The sequence below is a fragment of the Callorhinchus milii genome, unplaced genomic scaffold (assembly GCF_018977255.1).
Source record: "Callorhinchus milii isolate IMCB2004 unplaced genomic scaffold, IMCB_Cmil_1.0 Scaffold22, whole genome shotgun sequence".
Classification (NCBI taxonomy): Eukaryota; Metazoa; Chordata; class Chondrichthyes; order Chimaeriformes; family Callorhinchidae; genus Callorhinchus; species Callorhinchus milii.
Window position 1 is genome coordinate 9741846 of NW_024704763.1, and position 21076 is coordinate 9762921.

Here is a 21076-nt window from a genome sequence, read left to right on the forward strand (position 1 = left end):
TCCACTGATTGCTCCCACTCATTGGCCCGCCTCCACTGGCTCCCCATCCCCCAGAGGATCGAATTCAAGATCCTCATCCTCACCTACAAGGCCATTCACGGCCTTGTTCCCTCCTACCTCTCTGACCTACTATCCCCCTACCTACCTGCCCGTACCCTCCGTTCCTCTGGCTCCAGTCTGCTCCACATCCCCCGCCCCAACCGCCCTACCATCGGTGGCCGGGCCTTCAGCCTCTCAGCCCCCAGGCTCTGGAACTCCATCCCCAGTGCCTTCGCCGCCTCCTCCCTTTCCTCCTTCAAGGCCGGTCTCAAGACCTTTCTCTTTGACCTTCAGCCTTCAGCTCCGCTCTCGACTCTCTACCCCCTCCTCGCCCCCTCCCTTCCCTCCCCCTGACCATTTCCCCCCTCCTCGCTCCCTCCCTCCCCTCCCCTCACCATTTCCCCCCTCCTCGCACCCTCCCTTCCCTCCCCTCACGCTGACCATTTCCCCCTTGCTCGGGTCCTGACCCAACTGTCCAGCGCCTTGGGACGTCCTCCCGACGTGAAAGGCGCTGTATAAATGGAATCTTATTGTTGTTGTTGTTACACCCTAGGTAGCATCTTAGTCACCTGAGCAATGCACAAGCAGTTTAAGATCCAGCTGCTCCACATTCAGCATCATTTCTGAATAATAATCAGTGGATAAAACAACCTAAATAGGGAAAAAGTTAGTTGCTGCCCGAGTGAAGGGTTAGGTGACAATTTGACGATTAGTACAGCTCACACTGAATTTCACATTCTCTCCGTCCACTTATACAGTACATCTGTGAAACCCTTTGAGACGTCTTGAAGACATAAAGCACTATATCAAATGCAAGGATTATTATTATGAGTGCACCAAAACTGTGATATTGCGCATTCAGGAATCCCTGAGTTCACCTTCCACTTACGTACAAGACAGCAGGAAACCTCAGTAACAACTAACCACAGTGAAGACATCCCACCACAAAAAGTGAGACAGCAACACTGTAATCGTTCTGCGCAACAGCTGAGTTTTGATAACAAAGTCAATGCTTGGTAGCTATTAGATACTAAAGTGTCACACATTCTGGAAGCTATAAATGTTGCATTCAGAAACCTGCCCATTCCTGCCTTATAGTTGTAGAAACAGAATTTAACCGAGAATTGAGAGGTTGCGGGTCTTGCGATGAAAGCTCCGTAATAAAGTTATTTAATCTGCAGCAGAAGCCAGTGATTAGCCAATCAAATGCAACATTCCATCATTTTACTGTAATCTTGCGGTGGAGAGTTTAGAGTGGATTTTAGTCAAGAGAATTCAGTCTTATTCCGGAAGTACTAGGCGCAGGATGGCAAATGCCAAGGCTTGGGGACCCCAGAGTGTGCATTGGGGCAACTGCTGGAGTCTAGCCAGCGCAAAACGCACGGCTTGGCATTGATATTGATGTCTGGCAAGCTTTCCCGCTGCTTTTCCAACTAGGACCACCCTACCCATCAGGGCTTTGGCTGCAGGGTTAACAGGAGCCGAGTGGGATAACTCCCTGCCCCCAGTGACTGGTCTGCCCTTCCAGGTCCTGCTGACGAGCCAGGCTTGGCAACAGCAGTGCCAAAGACCATTCTGCAAATCGGGAGCAAGTGAGGAACCCTTTGTGTCTTTTAAATAAAGTCTGTTACACAATGCTTTTTTCCCCAGAAAAAAGTGGGAAAAATTTAATTTGACAGCTACTCACTGGTCCAGATGACCAGCAAATTTATAACAGTTATTCTACTTCATGCATAGTTTTCTCCTTTCAATGTACTCAGTCTTCACTGCTGCTGGAAAAGACTTTTCTGAAGCTATCGTATTAATGAATTAAGGAAGCCTTCAAGTTACATTTGTACATACTGGATTACACAAACATTCATGCATTAGTTGTTATTTAAATCATCTGTCCTTCAGAAGAGACGTTAAACCAAGGTCCAGTCTGCCAGCTCAGATGAATGGTAAAGATCCCATGGGAGTATTCGAAGAGAGCAGTTTCACTCGGTTTCCTGGCCAACAATCCCCTGAATAAAATTGGTCGCTCCGTCAATGTGTGTTTGTGAGACATTAATGTGCGCAAATTGGTGCCTGTGTTTACCTCCACTCTAAAATAAACCCCGCTTTGAGACTTTGATGATGTGATAATGCCCTCATCAAATTCAAGGATTAGTTATTAGATTAATTAATATTAAATAATATTAGAGTAACTATAGTTATTCAGGCAAAAATGACAGCTAATCTATGCCAGCAACATCCTACAAACATCAATGAGACAGACCACTGTCGAGTTTAAGAGAGATGAATATTGTACAGGACACTGGAAAAAATCCACTGATCTCTTTCAAAATAGCACCACATTATCTTTAATGACCACCTGAAACACTAAGACCAGGCATGTGGTTTAATATCTGGTCCAAAAGGATGTGGGCCACCTCTGACAATATAGCACACCCTGCCTCAGTACAACACTGCATTTAGGACAGAGCCAAGAAAGTAGCCTTACTAAAAGAGCATTCATAAACGTGCAAAATAATAAGCAGCAAAAGGCAACACACTATCGATTAAAATACTAGAAAATCCATACTAAAGAATAAATGGTTGACAGCAATTCAATCAATTGTTTCTGTTGCCAAACTACTCTGAAAGGTTTAATACCAACAGAATTATAGATTAAATTACAGCAGAGATGGTGTCATTTTTAGATTATTCTTCTACAATGTAGAATCCTGAGCTCCTGAAATAAGCCAGAAAAGGGGTGTTGGGGGTGGGGGAAGAGGGCAGGATAGGTAGTGATGCAGGAACTGCCGGCACAGATTGAAAGGACTTGTTATTTTGTTCTCACAGTCGATTATTTGGAAATGAATTGAATCACATTACAAATAAACAGCGTGTTAGATTACATTTCAGGTCTATTAGACAACTGAACCTCTGACAAAAAAAGAACACTTCACAGTAACTACAAAACCACAGAATTCAATAAAGAGACATAAAGCACCTTACAAAGCCTAATTTTCCATATTTGATTCATTTAACCCTTTGTTCAATTACAGGATCAACCTTCAAATATGAAAGCACATTTTTCTATCCTGGAACGATTCACAAAGACACTCATGTGCATTTGATCCTTGAATCCTAACTCGTAGCACTGGCCTCATCACTAACTAAATACTGGAGATTTCTCTGCATTACAATCTTACCAAGAATTCTGGTCTGAGCAACTTGAAAGCCACATTTTCAGTCAATATCATCAAATGCCAAGGAGAAGGCACGGGACTCTCCCAATTTGTGTGGCTTCATCAACTGAGGCCTTCAGTGCACTTCTTTATATACAAATAACTTGTGTTTCACTATTGTGATCAAAAGCCAACTCCTCCAAACAAAAAAATGCGCCATGTCAAAGGCTCCTGTTTAGAAGTTATGGGGGGGGGGGGGGAAAGAAAACTTGAAACAGTTCATTGATATGAGCTGTAAATAATAGTAATCCTTGCATTTGATACAGACCATATCACGTTGTTGAGATGTCTCAATGTGCTGCACAGATATTGTAAAGTGAATTGACTGTATGTTGTGGGCGAAACGCAGCAGCCAATTGTGCACGGCAATGTCCCACAAACAGACTTGAAATTTTATTGCCCCAGATCTCATTTTCTGATCACAAAGGAGATTGCTTAGAAAATAAAGTATTTTTTAAAAATCCCCACACATCACATGACAAGGTTCAACATATAGCATTGGACAAGTGTGGAAGACAGAAGCAGCCCGTGGGTAAACTCCTGCAGTCACAGGGGAACAGAGGGGAGGAACTACAACTCCCATGATGCTTTGCTTATTTCCTCAGGACTTAATCTACATTCAAGGAGCAAAGAGTGAAGCCAAGTTTACAGATTTCACCAGAAAGCAGTGACTTGGCTCTGGAGAGGTCAGGGTAACTAAACCATCCACTACTTAAAGCACAGTCAAACGTAGAGAGTGCTGCACCCATTGCCAAAAGATCATTTGTTTTGTCAGCGGGTTGCCCTGAAAGTAGTCGGGAAGCAAACAGTTCAAGCATAGGGAACAGCCCCAATGGTGTAGTGAATACAGTAACAATAATAATTTGGTCATTCAATCCACAACTGTTTGTGGGACACTGTTATGTGCAATTCGCTGCCGCGTTTCGCCCACAAAATATACAGTCAATTCACTTTACAGTATATTCTGTGAAGCGCTTTGAGACGTCTCGAAGACGTGATAAGGCGGCATATCAAATGCAATTATTATTATATTATTACAGCCGCAGTTTAGGAGCAGGACCAGGGCTCTGGTTTGAATCTCTGTTGAGTTCACTGGTCTGAACAGCTTGGATGCCCCCACCCCACCGGGTTGGGGAGGAGAGAGCGGAAGGCTTCCAGCTCTGCGGCACCCTGCACTGGTGAGCAAAGGCCAGCCTCAGCAGCGACTCCCTCTAGAGGCCAGTGAGTGGCCTCCACACTGGCTGCCAAGCTCACACAAGGGCACTATCGAGCAGGTTACCGGAAGACAACCAGCGATGCGAGCTGTAAATAGATCTCGCCACCTGATCACACCGGTTTGGTCGGACAGAAAAGAATACAACCTCCCAGCACATCACTGATAAGGTTCAACCGCAACCCAGAAGTGAAGGCTGGAGACCAAAGGTAAAAACATACACCAATGGGGAAAAAGATATTTGACCAAATATCCTTCTACACCAGTAACTTCTATCCTTTGGACCTTCTTCCCCCCACAGAACTGCCTGGGAGGATCTAAGCACAACAGTGAGAGATGAACTATTTCAGCAGACAAAGGTTGGCTATGGAACCTTTAACAATCGTGTGCTCTCAGTTCAAGTGAGTGAGTGAGGTGAGGGCAAGTTTTACCAAGGTTGACACAAGCGGCAGTGATAGACTGCTTTCTGTACCTTTAGGAGCTGGATTTGAAGCCAGCGAGACTGAACTGTTTGAGGTCCCCCTCTCTGCTGATAATCATATTGATATTCACCTGGTCCTAACAGGCTACGGGTTGTCAGGAGTGTACGTGGTACAAAAACAGCCAGCACCAAATTGGCAATCTAAACATTGTACAGTTCACAGATTGCTGGTGAAGGAAATAGGAATGTCACACTGTTGTTCATCTGAGGTTAAGGCACAGCTGGGCTGGAACACAGCAGGAAGGGGTGTGTGTGGCAAGTGTTGAAAAGATCCCGATTTGCCTATTAAATAACCGGCACTATCACTGATGGGTAGGAGCCAAGCTTGGAGCAGCAGACTGGCCTGGGAACCAATCCAGAGCCATCCAAGTCAGTAACAAAGTATTTTGATCAAGTATAACGCTGCACTTCCCATCTTTAAATAACGATAACATGTGGAAGCACATGAGCCCCTTGGGATAGGGATCAGGGAATACTCCCTTATTAACGGAATTAAATTCCGCTCATCTAAGACTCAGGAATTGAACTGGTAAATCTGATAGACACACCAGGGAGTTCTCAAAACCACCCGACCATCCATCTGTCTGGGGCCAGTGCAAACAACTCAAACACAGGCAGGAAGAACTTCAGATCCCTCTGACTTCAGATCACAAGGAGTGTAGTTCGCAGAAGCTGGACAGCAGCAGGAAGAAAACGTGCAGTCTATAGTGACATCCTCCAGTGGCTTGTCCTGGTGTTTTGGGGAGTTACTTGCACACCAGTATGTATGTACTAGACAGAGACACTGCTTTCTCAATTCACTGCACAATACACTTGATTTAACATTCCCGCTGTACACAGCAATGAACAAGAAACCTCTCCTGATCCGCGTTCAGCCTGAAGTTGCCTTGCTCTGCTAGCTGACAATAACAGTACCACATACTGCCTTTGCAGAGGCCTCAGAGCACTAATCTTCACAATCAGGATAACTGCAGTTTTTCCCCATAATAAACTCATTACTGAGAAAATGTTTACAATTACAAAAGACTGCAAGCGTGTGCACGGCACTAACTCACAACATCGAGCCCACTACACACTGAACAGGCAACATTTGTTCAATTGGATTTCATTCACAAGAAGACATTGAAGAATCACTTCAACCTAAATACAACATGCAAAACTTCAAATAAATAGCAAGGGAACAACCTGTTCTACTTCTTCACTGTGTATTGCTACCAGCTTTACACATAACCCCTTCCCCCCCACCCTCACTTCCCCCGTGTTCCTCCCTCCAGCCTGAACTATTGTTCTACCATTGAAGTCCTAAGTGTGAGATCTGGTGATCCTCATGGTGGTTCTCCACAAATACAAAAGAAAGCTTGTTCCTCACCTCTATATTCACCTCCAGTTTTCTCCTACCTCCCGGAGGCGTTGGTTCACACTGTGGCACAGTTCTATAACACCAACCGTTCTCCCGTACTCCACCTCAGAGGCCATTTATGTCTACGTCACACAGTCAAGTCACTACACTTTAGAGTATATCCTGTGGAGCACTTTGAGACGACCTCCCGAAGTGAAAGGTACTCTACCAAATATAAAAATATTATTAAGACCTGGAGAATTAGGGTCGGCAAAGTTTCTTGATCACGAGGGCATCGGCCTCATCGTGTCCTCATCCAACATCTACACGCATGCATTTTTAACAGGGTCACAAAATAGTGATTGGTAACAGGACAACTAGCTTTTATCCATCCCCCTAAATCCTCTTCCTTTTTTCACCCAAACGTACCTACCCTCTCACTCCTCAGCAATCTCCCGGGTTCAGGACCAGTCTGGTAAATTCTCTAATTTTTAGGCTCCCGGTCCTTGGAATTCATCTGGAGATTCCAGTCAAAATGCCAAAGTGTGGTGTTTAAATGGTGACTGTCAATGACCCACTTTAACAAGTCACTGAGAATTAGAGAATCAGAATAAATGATTTCACATACTATTTCCAAATGACCAGAGTAAGCAAGCTTTTTAAAAAGCTGAATTTATGGTAGAATTTCAGCTGCATATCCTTTTCTTGGTTCCTTTGGTAATGCTGCTGCCTATAGTGAAACTGAGCCATGCAGCCCAGGAAGGTCTTGGGTTCAGACGAGTTATGCTCTTAGCCCAGGGCAGCAAGAAAAGAGCTACAATGCTCCTTTGTGTCTCTGGACTAGAGAGAAAGATTCCCCAGGCCCTGCTCCTGATCACCAGCTGTGACCCTGGCAGGTAAGGGAACGCAAGTAGACAACAGCTCAGAGAAAACCCACCCTGGGAGTTCATGGCTGACATTGGGAGCGAAGAACCACTCTTCTCCAGGCAGCCGGCTGGAATTTACATTGGAAAATGACCGCAACACTTACCTGGTTCCAGCATCCTGACCCATCAGGTTTTCCTCCCCAAGATTTAAAAGGAACACTGAGCTCTGTGACAGCGGTTTTTCCATTGGAATGATATTTAGTGCTCGGAGCCCACTGAATAGTTAACGTTAAATATTTGCCCACTCGCTCTGCCAAATAATCTCAGCAGCCTTAACACCAATGTCTCGCAATACAGTACATCTCCCGCAATCTTTACTGCACCATTATATTCTTTGTCATTAAAATAAAATTTTTACCACAATGGATGATGGATTGGCAAAGATTGTTACCCTACTTTTACCATTAAATCAAAACATTTAGCCCTTTCATTAAAAAAAGTACTTGTTTATTGCTGCCCATTCCCCACATTTATATTAACTTTATTCTTCTATCGAATTTTGATGAGACATTTTGTGGAATCTGTCCTTCTGCCTGAACAGAAGAGAATTTCATCCAACAGCACAATTACTTACAGCAGCCACACGTTTTGCTTAACCTGCTCAATATAATTTTCAGTCTCCGTCTTGATCCTCAAACACTTTTCCTTCAGCCATTCAGACGTAAGTTGCTCCCGTGACTCAGATCCATAAACCACCCTCCCGCCCCTCCTCCGTCCCTCCCTCAGCCCCTCATCTGTCCCTCCCCAGTCCCTCCTTCAGCCCCTCCTCCGTCCCGCCCTCTGCCCAATCCCCTCATTAACTGATCTCTCATTAACCCTGCATTTCTTCTCTCCCGATCCTATTTTCTCAAACCCTTTTCATCTTGTCAATCGCTCACACACTCATCTTTAAACCCCAAACCCCTCCCATCCACTGTGCTCACTCCCTTCTCGGACTCCCTTAATCCCAAATCCCATTAACTCCATCATCACTCCTAATGTTTAGTTACCGGCAGCTCCACTGCCTTCAACCTCAGTTCATTGCTTTCTTTTCACTCTGGATTTCTCCCTCCCCACTCCCACAAAACTGTACTCAGACCGTTTCACCTTCTTAGATATCCCCTCCTACCACACACACTCCAAACACTCATTGTCCAAACTCTAAACTTATCCCCTTGGATCCCTGCCCTCCCTCTGGCTTTCCCCGCGCTCTCTCTCTCTCCCCCCTGATCTCTCAAGTAATGATCTCAGCTATTTGCTGCCAACTTTCAGACATAATCGAATTCAAGCCTAGGATACTCTTACCAGCCCTCTAAATCCCCACAGCAAGATCAGTTTCTGCCTGCCACCCCCCCATTCCCACCAATAATGCCTTCTCAGAGCCCGAACCTACACACTCTCTCCCCCGACATCTGCACGCTTTCTGCTTCACAGATCCCCAATCTCACTTTCTACTCCCCATATATCCCCCAGATCCTTTTTCTCTCTCTCACCCAATCCCCGCTGTTTCTTCACCCCATTCTCAATCTCTCCTCTCCCCCAGATCCCCACGCTCTCCCCCCCCTCCCCACAAAGTTCCCTCACTTTTCCCCTCATTTCCCACTCCTCGTTTCTCTCTTCCCCTAATCCTCACCTTCTCCCCCCCCCCAATCGCAAGCTCACTTAAAGCGCTACAAATGTACATTATTGATGTTTCGCCTTCCACAGATCCTCAGTCCGTCTCTCCCTGGATTCCCCCACTCAATTCCCGCTGCATCCCCGTTTTTTTTCTCTGCCCTCCGTATGCCACATCCCTACCCCCCGAATGCCACAAACTCCCCGCTCTCATAATGGCAATCTCTCTCTCCCGACCTCTTTTCCCCATCTCACTCTGCCCCACCCCCTCACACACTCTGCCCCACCCCCTCACACACTCTGCCCCCCACCCCCCTCACACACTCTGCCCCACCCCCTCACACACTCTGCCCCACCCCCTCACACACTCTGCCCCACCCCCTCACACACTTTGCCCCACCCCCTCACACACACATCCCCGCGCCTCTCACACATACTGCCCCCCCTCACACACAGCCCCGCCCCCTTTCACACACACACCGTCCCTCCGCCTCACGCACTGCCCCCCTCCCCCCTCTCACACACACACAGCCCCGCCCCCTTTCACACACGCAGTCCCCTCCCCCCCTCACACACACACTGTCCCTCCGCCTCACACACTGCCCCCCTCTCCCCCTCACACACACACACTGCCCCCCTTCCCCCCCTCACACACTGTCCCTCCCCCTCACATACTGCCCCCCCACCCGCTCCTCCCTCAGATCCTCCGACCCCCCCCACCATTCCCGCTCTCTTTCCCCTCAGATTCCCAGCTCTCACTCCCCACCAGCACTCAGACCGATTTCCCTCCTCTCCCCGGACCCCCCCACCACGATGCCCGCTCTTTCTCCCCGCGCTCTCGCTGCCCCTCGCAGGCAGCCTGGCTCCCGCCGCCGCCCCAATCCCCTCAGCACCACAGCCCCGCTGAGAGCCAGCGGCCTCCCAGGCCAGGCCCCGCTGCTCCCCTGCGATCGCTGAATCCCGCCAACACCACCGCCACACGGATATTTTCCCAATCCCCGCCGCCACCGCTCCCCTCGGTCTTTTTGTCTCCGCGGCCGCCCACAGGCGAGTGCGAGGCGGCGAGTGTTGTGCAGGCCGCGCGCGGTCCCTCCTCCCTCTGCCTCCCCTCCCGGCACAGCCACAAACACCTCAGCCCGCGCCGAGCACCGCTCCACTCACCGGTCCGTGTGTGCGAGGCAGTTCCCGGGGGTGCACAGCGCCTATGCGCGGGCAGCAGCAGCAGCGGCGACGGAGCGATCCCGGTCCCGCACCCCCTCGGGGAGGAAAATAAACCCAAACAGCGCCGAGCGCCAGGCCCTCTCGCCGTCCGTCCGCTCGCTCACGGCCTGTCAATCAACGGCAGCTCACACCGGAACTCCCGCCTCCCCCGCGCCCCATTGGTTCCTGTTACGCCCCAGCGGGCGGGATCCTGCGTTCTGATTGGTCAGCTGCGGCCGCCAATCACGGCGCTGCCGCCCGTAACCTGACAACGGGGCCCCGCCCAACACCCCCGGGCTGATTGACAGGAGCGGCCACCGGAAATCCTGCCCACATCTTGCGACTATTGGCTGGCGTTCCGAGCGCTTTCGGCGGGCTCGGGGGACTCACTGCCAGCCGATTGGTCACCCTGAGTTGTCAGTCACGCCCCGCCCGCCGGGACCCGCCCAGACTGCAGCCGCACAACAAACGGCAGTCGACGTTCCGCCCACCCGCGCCCTCCAATTGGCCAGTTCCAGAGTCCTGCGGCTCTGATTGGTCGCTTTCCACGTCCGTCACCGCGTGATTGGCAAGTGCCCGCCTCCAATAGCGGAAGTGCCACGACTGGTAACTGGCTGCGCAGCTCAGATGAGCCCCAACTCAGCCCCGGGCACAGCCCCACACAGCCGGGCCGGACCTGCATCCCAGCCCCGGGGGGGAAATCCTCCTCCAGCTCCCGGTTAACAGTGGCCCAGGGGCGGCGTGTTTACGGGGGGGAGTGGGTGAGGTTGTCACCGCCTTCTTAAAAGCACCAACATCGTGAATGTGAACTCCCGAAGCTGTGGTACCGGGGCTGGGGGTGGGGGGGTCAGTGCCCGGGGCTGGGGGTGGGGGGGTCAGTGCCCGGGGCTGGGGGTGGGGGGTCAGTGCCCGGGGCTGGGGGTGGGGGGTCAGTGCCCGGGGCTGGGGGTGGGGGGTCAGTGCCCGGGGCTGGGGTGGGGGGTCAGTGCCCGGGGCTGGGGGTGGGGGGGTCAGTGCCCGGGGCTGGGGGTGGGGGGGTCAGTGCCCGGGGCTGGGGGTGGGGGGTCAGTGCCCGGGGCTGGGGGTGGGGGGTCAGTGCCCGGGGCTGGGGGTGGGGGGTCAGTGCCGGGGGTGGGGGGGTCAGTGCCCGGGGTGGGGGGTGGGGGGGGTCAGTGCCCGGGGCTGGGGGTGGGGGGTCAGTGCCCGGGGGTGGGGGGTGGGGGGGTCAGTGCCCGGGGCTGGGGGTGGGGGGTCAGTGCCCGGGGCTGGGGGTGGGGGGTCAGTGCCCGGGGCTGGGGTGGGGGGTCAGTGCCCGGGGCTGGGGGTGGGGGGTCAGTGCCCGGGGCTGGGGGTGGGGGGGTCAGTGCCCGGGGCTGGGGGTGGGGGGTCAGTGCCCGGGGCTGGGGGTGGGGGGTCAGTGCCCGGGGCTGGGGGGTGGGGGGGTCAGTGCCCGGGGCTGGGGGTGGGGGGGTCAGTGCCCGGGGCTGGGGGTGGGGGGGTCAGTGCCCGGGGCTGGGGGTGGGGGGGTCAGTGCCCGGGGCTGGGGGTGGGGGGGGGGGGGTGGGGGGGGGGTCAGTGCCCGGGGCTGGGGGTGGGGGGGTCAGTGCCCGGGGCTGGGGGTGGGGGGGTCAGTGCCCGGGGCTGGGGGTGGGGGGGGGTCAGTGCCCGGGGCTGGGGGTGGGGGGTCAGTGCCCGGGGCTGGGGGTGGGGGGGTCAGTGCCCGGGGCTGGGGGTGGGGGGGTCAGTGCCCGGGGCTGGGGGTGGGGGGTCAGTGCCCGGGGCTGGGGGTGGGGGGGTCAGTGCCCGGGGCTGGGGGTGGGGGGGGTCAGTGCCCGGGGCTGGGGGTGGGGGGTCAGTGCCCGGGGGGTGGGGGGTCAGTGCCGGGGGTGGGGGTCAGTGCCCGGGGCTGGGGGGTCAGTGCCCGGGGCTGGGGTGGGGGGTCAGTGCCCGGGGCTGGGGGTGGGGGGTCAGTGCCCGGGGCTGGGGGTGGGGGGTCAGTGCCCGGGGCTGGGGGTGGGGGGTCAGTGCCCGGGGCTGGGGTGGGGGGTCAGTGCCCGGGGCTGGGGGTGGGGGTCAGTGCCCGGGGCTGGGGGTGGGGGGTCAGTGCCCGGGGCTGGGGGTGGGGGGTCAGTGCCCGGGGCTGGGGGTGGGGGGGTCAGTGCCCGGGGTGGGGGGTCAGTTCCCGGGGCTGGGGGTCAGCCCTTCCCCCCCCCCCCGCAAAGCCATCACTGTTTCACCCTAAATGATCATCAGACTGACTGTATCGGGGCAGACGCTGCGGTGCAGCTGCTGCACGTGTGGCGGGAGGGAGGGGAGGGGGACTGGCTGCCCTGTGTGGCACTGGCTGCTGAGGGTCGCGCTGTGGGGCCTCGGCACCAGAAAGTACTGACCACCCCCAGGCACTGACCCCCCCCACCCCCAGCCTCAAGCACTGACCCCCCCCAGCCCCGGGTACTGACCTCCCCACCCTGTTGGTGGCGCCGGAACCGCCTGACAAAGGTCACAGGCGCTCTCCAGCAACAGCTGCACCTGTGGTGTGAGCGGGTCTCGGGGGGGGGGGGGGAACCCAGAGGGGCAGTGGGGTTAGAAACAGCTGTTTACAGGTGTTCATTCCGGGGCAATGGAAGCAAATGTGAGCAGAGACGCTCTAAACAAAACAAATCGCCAGAGCAGCGCTGAGGATGGGTTTAGTATTACTTCCATTCCCACTGCCTCTCACCGCTGCTGAGCCACACACAGGCGCAGAACATTCACACCATTCCAATAATCCTCGTTTTTTATCATGTCTGCACCAGGTCTCAAAGCGCTTCACAGGACACACTGTAAAATCAATTGACTGTATATTTGTGGGAGAAACGCGGCAGCCAATTGTGCACAGCAGCGTCCCACACAGCCCACAATACACACACCACAAAAGCTTCAACACTATCGGGGGTGAAAAGCCAACCAAGGTTCCTGATTTTCACCTTTTGAACACAGCTGGCAAGAGCCAGTGTGAGGAACATCAAGTGAGGGCTTGCCTCAGTTGACTTACCTGCAGGCCCCCCCCCCCCACCCCATCCAGGTTATTAGGTTGTCAGCTCTCAGGATAACAATAAAACAATAATCCTTGTGAGGAGCTTCACCGAATTCACTGTACGTGAACGCATCAGCCAATGGACACATAAATGTCCCATTAGCAGCTGCAAAGTGAATTTTATCTGGGGGATTGTTGGCCACAACATTGAGGATATTCTCTTTTTGAATAGAGGTTGGCCAGTAAACTCGGAAATAAAATCCTATCTCCTGTTCCTGTCTTCAGGAGGGAGTAAAATGATTGATATTTGGCTGAGATAATATACCGCATTTCAATAACAGCCAATTTCAGAGTGGCTAACCCTTCGTGCTTCATACTTTACCACTGGCATCAAAACAGCTCACAACGAGAAGTCAATGAGAAAACGTTAAATAAATAGTGTGTGGTGTGAGTATCTGAGAACCTGGACTCAGCTGAAAAAATGTCAAATTGGTTCAATCTAAAGTATAGATATCACCAGGTATTGATGATATCTGACAACCTCATAGTGTTCAATCTTTTCCAACCTCCTTCCTGAATCACCAACTTAATTTGATTTCAAATGATAAACAGTAGGTTAAATCCAGGCCTGACATTCTCTCGGCACCAATATTCATACCATGGGAGACCCCAGGCAGTATCATCAAACTCCTCTGGGTTATTAATAATAATAATAATCCTTGCATATGATACGGTGCCTTATCACATCTTCGAGACGTCTCAAAGCGTTTCACAGAATATACTGTAAAGTGAATTGATTTTATTTTGTGGGCGAAACACGGCAGCCAATTGTGTACAGCAGCATCCCACAAACAGTGGTGGACTGAGTGACCAAATTATTATTATTTTTTAAGGCTTTATTACCCCCGGGAAGAGTGATCCGTTAACACCCGGGTTCCTAGGTGAACCGAGGTGTGTGGAGTAAGGAAACTTGCCCAACCTTTCACCCTGACCCAGGAATCAAACCAAGGTCCTCTCACTTATGAGGCGAGTGCTCTGACCACTAAGTTACAGGAATCCGCAATTGTACAGAAAGGCAGTGTCTCACGTCAGGATAGCGATTTTGTTCTCTCTCTGTTCAAGCGTAATCTCTATTGTCTGGCCAGGCAGTGGGATACAACAACATCAAAATTACACTTAACTTCCTGATGTCCTATAGCTGGAGTTATATCAAATCTAAAAACCATTATTATTGCGGAGTTCCACAGCGTAGTAGTTAGAGCACTTGCCTCGCAAGCAAGAGGACTAAGGTTTTATTCCCAGGAAAGGCAAAACCCTTCCTTACTCCACATGCCTCTGTTTACCTAGCAGTAAGGTAGGAACATGGATGTTAGTCGATTGGCATATTGCTTCCTGGGGATAATAAGCCCCCACCCACCCACCCACCCAAATATATGATCACTAAATCCACAACTGTTTTGGGGACATTGCTGTGCACAACTGGCTGCCGTGTTTCACTTACAATATATTCTGTGAAGCGCTTTTCGACATCTCAACGACGTGATATGGCACAAGATCAAATGCAAGGATTATTATTATTAACAGCCTGGCTCAAGCGGTCGCACTGTTGACTGAGGCAGGAGACTGTGGTCCCACATCAGGATTTGGAACTCAAAGTTTAGGCTGACACACTGTACGTTGCTGGAGGCTATCCCAAGACACGACCCCACATGAAGGACCTTTGTATGAGATGATAAATTGAGATCCTGTATAATATAAATAATATTAATTATTATTAACTGAGAGGTTGTTTTGAAATGTTTCAAAGTGTTTCACAGAATATACTGTAAAGTGAATTGACTGTATATTTTGTGGGTGAAACAATAAGTAACTTCCAAGTATTCGGAAGGTCGTCTGAATAATGATCATTCTGAAAGGAGAATTAGAGAGATTGAGTGACACCTGGGCCAGGCATCAAGTGGGCAGTAAAAACAGCTGCCAGTAACAAGGTGATGGCAAGTGATCAGTGCTTAATCAAATGTTAATGAGCAACAACGACAACTTGCAGTTATATAGCGCCCTTCATGTGGGTAGTATCCCAAAGTGCTTTGCAGTGGTGGTGTCTGACAACGAGCCATGGGGTGAGGAGGTGACAGTAAGAACAATCAAGAAGGAAGGTCTTTAGACAGGATTTGAAGGTGAGAAGGGAGAGAGGGGGCACTTTTAACACAGAAAGCCTGGGAAATGAAAATCTCATTTTTGAAACACTTGACATGACATCCGCCTGTCTGAAAGAGCATCTTGGCTGTAAATAACACCCATCAAAAACCATCTATGAGACTGTCTGACACATCAGTGCATTTTGTTGCAATTCTCAGTAAATCATTGAGAAAGAAATTTAAAAATACATTTTTCCTAGTTTTGGTGTTATGAACAATATTCAACTCATTTTCTAGGTCAACAAATTATGATTCATGTTTACCAGCTAATGAACCAAGTAAAATAGTAGCTATAGAAATTTTTCAAAAATAATAAATAAATCCTTACATTTGATGTAGCACCTTATCAAGACGTCTCAAAGCACTTTACAGGATTTTACTGTGAGGGTGTAATTGTGGGTGAACACTACAGCCAAATTGTGCACAGAAACAGTGAGCGATGAATTTTGATTTGGGAGATTGTTGGCCAGGACATCGTGAGAAACTCTTTTATGTGTGAAAATACACATCAATTCCACAATCAGGCAGAGTAGGTCCTCAGTATAACCACACATTATGCTCTGAGGTATATTTAGCTCTGTGATACATTCCATAATGTTTTCATTGTGATGTGATGCCTTCCAGAGGCTTGCAAAATTAAAATACTGGATTAATTGTGATTATTGGTGTAACCAAGTGGCTTACTGTAATGATCATTGCTTGCTCAGCACTAATATAGTCTGATAACAATGTGTGTTTTGGCTTTTGAGGTTTGCTTGTCACTGTGAGGAGCCCAGCAGACAGGCTTTCTCACTACTATACCTGCCTCCACTCTCTGGAACTCTATCCTTCCCTCACCTCCTTCAACATCAATCTCAAGAACTTCCTCTTTGACCGTGCCTTCAGTTGTCTTCTCCCCCCCCCCCCCCCCCCGCTACCCTGAATCCAACCTCCAGCTCAAGTGCAAACCCTTGACCATCCAGTGCCTTGGGACGTCCTCCAGATAGGAAAGGTGCTGTGTAAATGCAATTTGTTGTTGTTGAGTTTGTGACCTGCAGGGGTCAGAGATGGTGTCTTTATCCTCTTTGCCTCTGTCCTCCATCCCACAGTTACTTTGCCTTCCTCCCTCTATTTCCTCTTTCAAGGCACATCCAAACACCCTTCTTTTCGACCGTGCCTTCGGCCACCCTTCTACCCCTGCCCTCCACTCTCCGCGCACCCCACCCCCAACTGATCCCAACACTCTGCTTGGGTCAAAATTCCTGACTGACCAGCACCTGGGGATGCCCTCCCCACCTGAAAGGCACTTCGACATGTATAATTTGCTGCTGTTGTTGGAGCATTGTGTGATGAAGACGTGTTACTGTGGGCGAGAGGGGGCAAGGGGAGGGGGACCCAGGAATGATTTCAACCCAAGTAAATGGCCTCGGCAAGTTCAGAGCTACAGCTCAGTGGGCAGGTTAAAGCTCAGAGCAGCATGGGAAGGTAGTTACTGTAACTTCTTGACAGAACCACAAAACTTCTTTCTCATAAAGTCAATGTCCAGATTCAAACCTACAAGATTTCACAATGACTATTGTTTAGCACTGATACTATGATCACTCCCAACCTCACCTGAAAGCAGTGCGGTTACCATGGCAAATCACTGGGCATTAAATAGACTCTATCCTTGCTCTGCCCTGTCCCACCTCCTGGAACCTCAATGCCCCAGCCACTCTCTCCGCTCAGCAACCACCGACCTGCGTCACATCTCCTGCTAAAAGTTCTCCACCATTGGTGGGCAAGCTTTCAGCCATTCTGCCCTCCCTTCAGCCCACTCTTTGAAACTCCCGACATGAGAGGGCCTAATCTATCTATACCAATAAAAACGACAATGTCTGTGTGTGCTTCAAGAAGGATCGCAATAACCGATTGATGTAGAGACATGATTTATACCTCATCAGAAGGGTCTTGCATCCAGGAGCGCCAGGTATCTCCTATCATTCATGAGTTATGACCTAAAATGTATTTCAGTTTTACATTTTTCGCTGCAGTTACACATGGTGGCTGCCAAGTCAAAGTGCCGCCGTGGCATCGTGCGTCACAGAGCACGCACATAGCTAAGCGGTTGCAGGAACAAAATAAAGAACACGGACAAAGCTAAGCACGGCAACAACAACAAAATTACATTTTTAAAGTGCCTTTCACGTCGAGAGGATGTCCCAGTGATTATAAATTATACATTTATATTGATCATTATAAAGATGCCTAAGCGAAAATCAAGGATAAGTAAGTGTGCCTGTCTATGTGTCAATCTACATTCCATATTGGATCCTTTGGTTGCACGTGTAGCTGCAGCAGGTACAGCTGGTATAAATATAAACTTGTTTTCTTTAACTTGTTTGGGAAAGACTCTTGGGTAAGTATCAGCTAAGTTGAATTGAAGGCGATAACAATCAGTACAAACATAGATGGTCAATTGCTAAACAGAACATGATGTCTCCATTTTGCCGCGACAATGGATGAATCATCTGTGGTAATATAAAGCTGGAGGATTGTGTCCAATTCTGGGCATCACACTATAGGAAAGATATCAAGGCCTTGGAGAGGTGCAGAGGAGATTTAGCAAAATGGTACCAGGGATGAGGGACCTTTGTTAAGTGTAGAGACTAGAGAAGCTGGGATTGTTCTCCTCAGAGCAGAGAAGGTTAAGGGGAGAATTAATAGAGGTGTTCAAAATTATGAGGGGTTTTGATAGAATAGATAAGGTTAACTGTTTCTACTGATGAGTGGGTCCATAACCAGGGCACATAGATTCAAGTAATTGGCAAAAGAACCAGAGGGGAGATGAGGAGAAAACTTTAGAAGTTATGAAATCTTGTTGATTTGAATGTGGTCCTTGACTTTATGGAGAGATGTTTTGTGGCTCTATCCAAGAATAGTTGCATGGTATTTTCTGAAAGGGGAGAATATTTTTTTTACTCAGAGTTGTCACGGTCTGGAATGCACTGCCTGAAAGGGTGGGAACAGATTCAATACCAACTTTCAAAAGGGATTTGGATAGGAAAAATTTGCAAAGATTTGGGGAAAGAGTGGGGGAGTGGGACTGATTGGGTAGCTCTTCCACAGGAACGATAGGCCAAATGGCCTCCTTCTATGCTGTAATATTCTATGATTCTATTCTATAACTGATCAGAATTGGTCACTGCGGTGGGGATGTAAGCCTGAATCTCCTGAGGTTCTGCCTGACTGACTTTGAGGATCCGAGAGAGATGTAAAAGTTTTATCATTGTGAAGGCTTGCGCTCTGGCTATTTGCCAGACTTGGGAATAGTGTGCTGGGCAGAGTTCAGAACTGAACTAATTGCTCAATGTAATTGTTTAATAGACTAAATCGAATTTTCTTGTTCCAAACTTCATTTGTTCTTAAGAAATTATGCATTTATGACATTTAGTTGTGTTGGGAGGTAACATAATAGACTCCCAAACACTTCCAATTCATGTTTAATGTGGAGGTGCCCCAGTCAGTCACCTATAGTCAATCACACTGCAGGAGCCAGTGCTGAGGTTTCCGTCAAAGCCCCTGGGAGCGATAGCCAACATGGTTCAACAATTTATAAGAAGTTTTGCAGTTCAGTTGATTCAAAGCTTGGGCCATTTTAACTATGGGTTCCTCATGATTGTAATTGTGACCAATTGACCTCATGACCAATTGTACTCAATGAATTCCCTGTCTGTCTGAGGCCTGTGTCACCTGGATCCATGTAACCAGATATCAAGCTGTTGTTACAGGCCAGTTGGATATTCCCCGCCCCTTCCCTCCCTGCCACCATTGGATGGATGCCAAGCCTTTAGTCAATACGCCCTCACCTCTGGAACTCGCTGCCTGTATCCCTTTGCCTTGCCTCTATCACTGTCTCTATCACTCCACTTCTCTAACTTCAAAGCCCACCTCCTTGACCATGCCTATAGTTACCTCTCTCCTCCCCCTTTTCCTACTCTATTGGAGTCCCACCGCCATTGTGAAGTACTCTGAGATGTCATTCTACATGCTGGGCGCTGTGTAAATGCAAGCTGATATTGTTGTTAATCAACATCCTGATCCTCACAAAGCAATAAACCCAAGAGCAGCTCCCTCAGGGGCTTTCACCCTCTCACACCAGCTCTCTCACTGGGGCACAAATTGGCTGCTTCATTTGCCTACAGACACTACACCTCCCAAAAGCGCTTTGAGACACTGGAATTCATAAGCAACATCAAATGTGAGGATTGTTATTCATTACTTATTTAGTTGGTTTACAGCTAGGGGGCACTGAAATTACATCTTTGGGCCCCAAAATAGAGCTATTCTCCCCCCTCCCATCATGGCCTTAGCATAAGGGTATAGTCCCTTTGGGAGTAGAATTCCTCACTAATTACAATCACTGTAGTTTTCTGCCTGGATAACAAGACAACTCTGAAAGGATATCAATGAGTCCTGTAGCTTATTGGTTAGAGCGATCACCTCGTGAGCGCGAGGACCTAGGTTTGATTCCCAGGCAGGGCGAAACGCCTCTGTTTACCCAGCTGGTTGTTAGTCGATTGGCAGATCGCTTTCCGGGAGTAATAATCTCTCCAAAATAATTGGTCACTCAATCCATGATTGTTTGTCAGACACAGCTGTGTGCAATTGGCTGCCTCATTTTGCCCACAAAATACACACTTCGCAGGTCACAATATGTGAAGTACTTTGAGATGTCACAATGACATGATCAGATGCTATACCAAGTGCAAGGATTATTATTATTAAGTTTATCGTTGGGCCTGAACTTCTCATGTTGCTTCCAATGCAGCTAAGGAAGCCAATGTGTAGTCCAGGGCGCCGACAGATCCAGTGAAAGGACGATAGAAGACACACGTGGGATTCAGAGGGAAAAGGAAACAAAATAGATTAAAGAAAGTAAAGAGATCAAACAATTAAAATGATCATAACCAGGAGAAAGGGAAATAATAATAATTCTTGCATTTGATATAGCACCTTATCACGTCTTCAAGACGTCTCAAAACGCTTCACAGAATATACTGTAAAATGAACTGAGTGTGTATTTTGTCGGTGAAATGCAAACTGCGCACAGCAGTGTCCCACGAACATTTGTGGATTGAGTGACCACATTATTATTATTATTTTGAAGGAATTATTACCCCCAGAAAAGCCATCTGCCAACTGACTAACAACTGGGTTCCTACTCACTGCTGGTAAACAGAGGTGTGTGGAATAAGGAAACAATGTTTTGCCCTGCCCCGGGAATCAAACCCAGGTTTCGCCCTGCCTGGAATTGAACTCCGGTCTCTCGCTTGCAAAGCGAGTGCTCTAACTACTGAGCTACAGAGCTCCATAAAATATATGATGATAAAAGAAGTGAATGAAAGAAAAGGCTGGAGTAAAAGGAGGAGATGTTGAAATTCTCACCTGATCAGTCACAGATTCTGCAGAACCATTGATTGGTATCAGGTTGCCAGGTATGAAGAGTCACTGACCAGCCTCTCCAACAAGGTAATGAAATGCTGTCCTGTTTGGTCGCTGATCAGTCGCAAACGGCGTCTGAAATTAAAATCACAAACACCATCCTGTCTTTAGATGATAAAATGATCCATTGGACCTTTTCAATTCAATGTGCCTCACTGGCACGAGAATCGTAGCTTCTGTATCAGTGAAATGGGGAATTATGGTCACACTTGGTGACAGTGTCAGTCACTCTCAGGACAGGGTTAGGCTGAACCAGGCTGAAATACTCAGGTTTAGCACTTTCACCTCTGATCATCTTATAGTCCAGGCTGATACTCCAGTGCTGGGGGAGTGCTGTGCTGTTGGCAGGCAGCGATATGGGTTTAGCTGGTTAAGACTCCAGCAGTTACCCAAATG

General features: G+C 49.3%; 1 protein-coding gene across 3 annotated transcripts in view; it reads right to left on the reverse strand.

Annotated features, from left to right (window-relative positions):
* Positions 1–20694, reverse strand: part of sin3aa (SIN3 transcription regulator family member Aa) — a 58789-nt gene extending 38095 nt beyond the window's left edge. Inside the window, exon 1 of one of the 3 annotated variants that reach the window (XM_007908080.2) lies at positions 20624–20694. The gene's annotated coding sequence lies outside the window, so the exon portion shown is untranslated. Of the gene's footprint in view, positions 1–6314; positions 6465–9964; positions 10145–20623 lie in introns of those variants that run through there. The other 2 variants (XM_007908082.2, XM_007908081.2) reach the window with 2 other exon arrangements.
* Positions 20695–21076: the final 382 nt, after the last annotated feature.